Genomic DNA, 8,367 nt, shown 5'->3' on the forward strand with positions numbered 1-8,367 from the left:
CATCGGGCTCTGTGCTGACAGCTTACAGCCTGGAGCCTGCCTCAGATTCTGTGTCTCCCTCTCTCTCTGCCCCTCCCCCACTCACACTCTGTCTCTCAAAAAATAAACATAAACAAAAATAAACAAAAAAACAATTTTTAAATAAAAAAGTAAAAATATCTAATTATGAATTAAAATTAAAGTAGTACAGGGGCGCCTGGGTGGCGCAGTCGGTTAAGCGTCCGACTTCAGCCAGGTCACGATCTCGCGGTCCGTGAGTTCGAGCCCCGCGTCGGGCTCTGGGCTGATGGCTCAGAGCCTGGAGCCTGTTTCCGATTCTGTGTCTCCCTCTCTCTCTGCCCCTCCCCCGTTCATGCTCTGTCTCTCTCTGTCCCAAAAATAAATAAATGTTGAAAAAAAAAAATTTAAAAAAAAATAAATAAATAAAATTAAATTAAATTAAAGTAGTACATATTAAATGTATAGCTTTAAATGTGTTTGTGAAGGGGTGCCTGGGTGGCTCAGTTGGTTAAACCTCTGACTCTTAATTTTGGCTCAGGTCATGATCTCCTGGTTCCTGGGATCAAGCCCCATGTCTGCTCTGGCAGTGCAGAGCCTGCTTGGGATTCTCTCTCCCTCTCTCTCTGCCCCTCCCTCTTTCTCTCTGTCTCTTACTGTCTCAAAATAAATGAATAAATAGTAAAAAAAAAAAATGTGTTTGTGAACAAGAAAGACTGAGAATAAATGATGTGTGTTCAACTTGTGAAACTAGAACACTGCTTTCTGCTGTCTCAGCCTGTCAGTAATCAATGTTGTGACTGGACCAGCCCTTGTGGTTTATAGTATGATTGCAAGAGGCTCTTCAGTAACAACCATCAGGAAACTGAAAAAATAAAGGTTTATTACTTTAAAAACCTGGCAGTTACACTACACGCCCGGGGACACGTAGCAAAGTGTCAGGGAAAGGGAGAGAAACATGGGCCTGGGGTTCTGCTTATTGGGGTTGAGAGTGGGGGCCTAGCGATTTGTGGGGTGATTCTTAATTGGTGAACTTTAAGAATAAAAGCAGGAATGCAAAGCATGGGAAAAGAATAAAACAAGTGGTCCAAATGGTCAGTTATTAAAATCAACCAAAGTTTTTAAAACAAAAGAGCCTTGGTTGGGGGTGGAGGCCTAGCACTTTATGTATTCATGTGGGTGGCAATGTGCTTATTTGAGATGCTGTCTTTGAAGTTGATGCTTTTTTGAAATGGATACCTTGGCAATCAAAGCTTAAATCAGGCACTTGCATTACAATAATAAAAATAATAATAACTTTCAGGGTTTATACTATAATTTACTCTGTGATGCCAGAGGCATCAGAGTCAATGGTGGAGACCTTCACTACCTGAGTAGGTAATATGCTAAAAGTCAAGGATAAGACACATTTTAAACTAGAAATTACACATCTAAATAGGATTTTTTAATGTTTATTTATTTATTTTGAGAAAGAGAGTGTGTGAGCAGGGGAGGGGCAAAGAGAGGGAGAGAGAGAATCCCGAGCACACCCTAAAATAGGATTATAGTAGCAAATCCTATAATAATTATACAGGCAATAGTCTAAAATCCAGTCCATAGCCACTCTCCCAAACTTGAAGGGTCTGGCAATGAAACTAAGTCAGTGATGTTGAAGGACCTAGGCATATGTTCAAAGATTGTGATCATATTGTGGAATATTTTAATATTTTGGGCCATCTGGTCTAAGTAGGTTTGAACCTGTCCTGATTTGGTAGGTTACTTCATATCCCATTGAACTATAGTCTCTTAGTCCTGAGAATAGGTTAGCTCAGTGAGAGGGTTGTGTCTCATTTTGGGAGACTGTGACAAAGGTGGGTTCCCCAAGTTAGGCTCCTATGATGCAAATATTTGCATCAGATGTTTAATAAGAGGCATTTCCACAGAAACAAAGAAATGAAGTTTACTGATTGGAGCAGATTATAATCCCAAATTCTAAATTCTTAAGGCATCCAGTCCAACAGATTTCTAGATGTCAGGCTTGAAGCGTCTTCAAATAGAGTGAGGGCAACCAGTGGCAATATGATAGGTTTTACTTGTTTCCAGTTTGAATGTCTCTAGTGATCTTTCTGAGTGGCCCATATGACAACAGGCATGGAGGTTGTTCATACATGATCTGTTGTGATTTCTCTGACTTTCATGTCAAGTTGTCACACTTTAGTTTGCATGGCTGTGGAAAAAAAGACAGTTTTAGTTCTCAGTGATTCCAAGTCAGAAGGGTAGAAGAAAATTGGAAACATTAGTTTGGAAAGTTGTAGCCAGATATTGGAGGAAATGAGAATGCAATATCTAGTCCAGTTTACAGGTAGGAAACAATACTTCAAAGACACTTAACAGAACTAGAATCTAATATCCACAAGCATGTATTATAGTTTTTACTGAAACATAATTTGCTCTGTACCATCACCTCCATTTCAAGCAAAGGTAACCAAAAGAAGACTAATGTGTTTGCAAAGTAAATCTAGTTTCCATAAACTTGGCTTGATTATTTACGTAAGTGTAGCAGGAATAGCAATACACCATTTAGGCCCTTCTAAGTCTGCTCTGCTGGAACTTCTTATAATAGATCTCAGATTGAATTTTTAAAGCCTCTCTAAACTAAGAAGTCAAGCCAAGAACTCAGACTCAAAACTCAGATCAAGAACTCAACCCTTAGATTTCCCCTGCAATACTGATAGATTTGGGTGAATTCTGTGTAGTTGTCTCCAAAATATCCTGAGGTTCCCGGGCCTGCCAGAAAGTGACCTTCTTTATTCAGGTAAGGCTGCTGGGAACCCCGTAAGCAATTACCCTGTAGGTATTTTTCCAAGAGGTTTTATTAGCTCCATAAAGTCAACTTTAGTTCCTTAAAGCTGTCCAGTCACTCCAGGTAAAGACTTGGTAATACAACCAATGTTTCCAATTAGGTCCTATTACAAGGAGGACAGATTCTTTTTTTTTTTTTTTTTTTTTTAATTTTTATTTTTTCAACGTTTATTTATTTTTGGGACAGAGAGAGACAGAGCATGAACGGGGGAGGGGCAGAGAGAGAGGGAGACACAGAATCAGAAACAGGCTCCAGGCCCCGAGCCATTAGCCCGGAGCCTGACGCGGGGCTCGAACTCACGGACCGCGAGATCGTGACCTGGCTGAAGTCGGATGCTTAACCGACTGCGCCACCCAGGCGCCCCAAGGAGGACAGATTCTTATTGAAATTATGCAAATAACTATATTCCTGTGAGAGTAAGAACACTCACTCAGAATTTCCAAATTTTGGAGGGATCAGGTAGGGAGAAAAAATAATTGTTTGATCTTTATTCACAAAGGTAGACTTTGCCAAATTGCTATAAGGTGTAGTTAATTTAAGAGAAAAAGTTTTTTTTATCTGGAAAAAAAATTGACCCATCTATGTTTCGGATAAAAGTCATACACAATTGTAATCATCCTCATAAGTTCATTCAGCCCCATGAAATTAATTTTTGTTGATCTTGTTCTTTCATTAGGAGTTTTATGAGTCCAGTTTTTTACTTAGAGTTCAGTAAATTATTATTCAGTTCAGTGGTATGATCTGAGAGTTATCAGAAACCTGTACTTAACAAAAGTCAAGACAATAGCCTTGTGACCCAATATACCCTCCTTAGCTCTCCTTGGCCTTGAGGCATGAAGGACTTTTATGCACATTAAAGGCCAATTAAGGCCTTTATAATTAGTGTTTTAATTGTCTCATTAGACTATATGGCCTTGATCACAGGGCTCTGGGGATATTCTTGGATTATTATGGCAGCCATGACCTTTTGGATTTGATATCACAGACAACACAAAAGAGAAGCAATATGCTAAAGCAGCAAGACAGACTGCCAGCAAGCAGTGTTCCTTTCCCAGATGGTATTACCCACCTGACTTAGGTGGTTAGTAAGCAAGTTGCAGATAAAGGGCATTCCCTTGGTTAATTACAAGGACAATCATGAAATCTTGCTGACTACATTAATTGTTTTGTACCAGTCTTAGTTTATCAATAATCAATGTTGTCTTTGAACCAGACCTGTGGTTCTTATTATGACTGCAAGACACCATTTTGCAACAACCATTAGGAAGCTTTCAAAACATAAAAGTTTATAACTTACAAGACCTGGAAATTACACAGCACACCTAGGGCCACACAGCAAGGTCAGAGAGAGTGCACACACAAGAGAGAGAGCACATGCACCCGGGTTTTAGGTTTTATTGGGGTTGAGGGTAGGACCTAGGGCTTCTTGGGCCCACTCTTAGTGACTTTAAAATATCAAAGTGGGAATTTAAAGCACAGGAAAAGAAAGAACAAGTGACCCAAATTGGCAGTTATGAAAATGAACCAAGATCTCTAAACAAAGGAACTTCAGTTGATGGAGGCAGCCTATCTCTCTATCTATTTGTGTGGCTGGCAATTGAAGTGGATGCCTTGGCAATCAAAGCTTAAATCAGGCACTTGGATTACAAAAAGAACAAGACAAACACCAGGGCTTATACTACAAACAATAAATTGAAAGAAAATAGAAGGAAATGATGTAACAGAGATAAGAACATAAATTAATAAATTGAGAAACAAAGAAATAATGGAGAAGAGGAACAAACTGAAAGTGAGCCTTTCAAAAACTAAAGTACAAAAACCTAGAGCAAGAGTGATCAAGAAACAAATATAAAAAACATAGATTAATAAAAATTAGGATAAAAAATAGTGCAGAGGTATAGATATGTAGATAACTTTAGATCACTTATGAATAATTTTATGCCAATACATTGTAAAATATTTTGAAATGGACATATTTCTAGAAAATATAAATTATAAATGATCCAAGAGAAAATAAAAATCTGAATAAATCAATAGTTATCAAGGAAATTGAATTGGTAATCAAAGTATCCACATATAAAAGACACCCAGCCCTGACTGTTTTACCAAACACTTGAGAACAATTGTCCCCATTTATTCATGGAGGATTTACTGCAAGATCTCCAGTGGATACTTGAGGCCAAGGATAGTACTGAGCTCTATATATGCTATATTTATTCCTACACATATATACCTATGATAAAGTTTAATTAATAAATTATGGACAGTAAGAGATTAATAATAACTAATAATAAAATTGAAAAATTGTAACAGTATACTATAATAAAAGTTTGTAACATATGTAAAGTATATAATGTATCAGGATCATAGTTGAGCATAGGTAACTGAAACCACAGAAAACAAAACCATGGGTAAGCGGGAACCACTGTATCTATCAAAACTGGCAACTAAGCACCATATAAAACCGCCTCCCCCAAAAAAGTCAACCTATGTAGAAAAAGTATTTAACAAAATTCATTTCATTCTTGTTAGGAATAGAAGAGAATCTCCTCAAACTAATAAGGGGTATCAACTAAAGCCTAGAGTTAACATCATAATTAACGGTGAAAAACAGAGTGCTTTCCTCTTAAGCTCGGTAACAACGCAAGATTCTTCTTCAATATTGCACAGGAGGTACTAGCCAGAGCAATAAGGTAAGAATAAGAAATAAACAACATGCATACAGAATGGAAAGGAAGAGTTACATTTGTCTTTATTCACACTTGGCATAAATAACTTTATAGAAAATTCAAAGAATCTTCAAGAAAGCTCATAAAACTAATAAATGAATTTCACAAAATCTCATGATATAAAGTCAATATGCAAAAATCAATTGTATTTTTACATAGCAACAGTAAACAATGGAAAATGTAATATAAAAACATAGCATAAAATATAAAATAAGGTAATTCTAATAAAATATGTATAAGATGTGTATGCTGAAAGTTATAAGGCATTGCTGACAGAAAAAATTTTTAAAATAGCTACATGGAGAAATACACCATATTTATGAAGAGGATGATTCAATATGATAAAATGTCTATTCTCAATTTCATCTATAGATTCAATGCAATGCCAGTCTTAATCCCAGCAACTCTTTTTCCCGGTAGAGGTTTATTGGCTGTTTCTAAAGTTTGTATAAAAAAGCAAAGGACCAGGGTGCCTGGGTGGCTCAGTCAGTTAAGCATCTGACTTCAGCTCGGGTCATGATCTCAGGGTTTCTAAGTTCAAGCCCCACATAGGGCTGTCAGCATAGAGCTTGCTTTGGATCCTCTGTCCCCCCTCTCTCTGTCCCTCTCCTTCTCTCTCTGCCCCCCCCCCCCGCTTGTGTGCTCACTGCTCTCTCAAAAATAAACAAGCATTAAAAAAAAAAAAAGGAAAGGACCAAAAGTAGACAAAATACTTTTGAAAAAAAGGAACACAAGTAGAAGACTGATACTACCTGATTTCAGACTAAAAAACTACTACAATAATCTTAAAAAATATATATAGGAAAGATGTGCAGATCAATATAACAGAATAGAGAGTTCAAAAATAAATGAACACATATAATGTCAATTTGATTTTCAGCAAAATTGCTAAAGCCATTCAGTGGAGAAATGATAGTCTTTTCAACAAATGGTGCTGGAGCAGTTAGACATCAAAACATACACAAAAAATTCTCAGACCTTTGTATAATATATAAAAATTCTTATATTAGGAAAATATTTTTAGAACATAAAAAGCATGAACCATAAAATAAAATGATACAATGACTTTCATCAAAAATTTTTAAATTGTGCTCCTGAAAAGACACTGTTGACAAATGAAAAGACAAGCCACAGGCTGAGCAAATATTTGAAAAACATGTATCTGATAAGGAACTTGTAACCAGAACACATAAAAAGCTTTCAAATTCGATAATTTAAAAATAAAGATGGGAAAGATTTAGATAGACACTTCACCAAAGAAGATATACAGATGGTGAATAAGTACACAAGAAGATGTTCAACATCATTAGTCATTAGAGAAATGCAAGTTAAAACCACAACGAGATACTACTATATGCCTATTAAAATATCTAAAATAAAAAATAAAAATCATACCAAGTGTTGGCAAGGATGTGGAGCAACTGGAATTCTCAAGCTACTGGTAGGTATGTCAAATGCAACAACCACTTTGGAAGACAATCTGTCAGTGTCTTAAAAAATAAATATATACCTACCATATATCCCAACCATTTTAATTCTAGTTTAGTATTTAACCAAGAGAAATGAAAGCATATATCAATATAAGGACTTGAACATGAATGTTAATAGCAGCCTTATTCATAATAGCTAAAAACTGGAAACAACTCATAGGGTTATCAACAGATGAATGGGTAAACTGATTATGTATATATACAATGGAATAGTACTCAAAAATAAAAAGGAATGAATTATTGAAATGTAACAACATGGATGAATGTCAAAATAATTGTGCTGAGTGAAAGAAGCCAAACAAGAGTACATATTGTATAATTCCATTTATATGAAATTCTAGAAAGTGCAAACTAATCTACAGTGACAAAAAGCAAAGCAGTACAGGTTACCACAAAAGGCTATGAGAGAACGTTTTTGGGTGATAGAAATGTTTTGTATGTGATTGTGGTTATGTTTATACTACTGTACATACTTGAACTTTTTGTTTTTCATTTGTTTTTATTTATTTTTATATTAAATATAATTTATTGTCATATTGGTTTCCATACAACAGCCAGTGCTCATCCCAACAGGTGCCCTCCTCAATGCCCATCATCCACTTTCCCCTTCCCCCCACCCCCCATCAACCCTCAGTTTTCAGTATTTAAGAGTCTCTTATGGTTTCTCTCCCTCCCTCTCTGTAACTTTTTCCCCCCTTCCCCTCCCCCATGGTCTTCTGTTAAGTTTCTCAGGATCCACATATGAGTGAAAACACATGATATCTGTCTTTCTCTGCCTGACTTATTTCACTTAGTATAATACCCTCCAGTTCCATCCATGTTGCCACAAATGGCCAGATTTCACTCTTCCTTATTGCTCAGTCAATGCAATCCCAATCAAAATTACACCAGCATTCTTCTCAAAGCTAGAACAAGCAATCCTAAAATTTGCATGGAACCACAAAAGACCCCAAATAGCCAAAGTAATATTGAAGAAGAAAACCAAAGCAGGAGGCATCACAATCCCAGACTTTCGCCTCTACTACAAAGCTGTAATCATCAAGACAGTATGGTATTGGCACAAAAACAGACACATAAACCAATGGAATAGAAGAGAGACCCCAGAATTGGACCCACAAATGTATGGGCAACTAATCTTTGACAAGGCAAGAAAGAGTATCCAGTGGAAAAAAAGATAACCTCTTTAACAAATGGTGCTGGGAGAACTGGACAGGAACATGCAGAAGAATGAAACTAGACCACTTTCTTACACCATTCAGAAAAATAAACTCAAAATGGATGAAGGACCTGAATGTGAGACAGGAAACCA

The sequence above is a fragment of the Lynx rufus genome, unplaced genomic scaffold, assembly GCF_022079265.1.
Source record: "Lynx rufus isolate CCGP_SWC_20201006 ecotype Redwood Valley unplaced genomic scaffold, mLynRuf1.p SCAF_16, whole genome shotgun sequence".
NCBI lineage: Eukaryota > Metazoa > Chordata > Mammalia > Carnivora > Felidae > Lynx > Lynx rufus.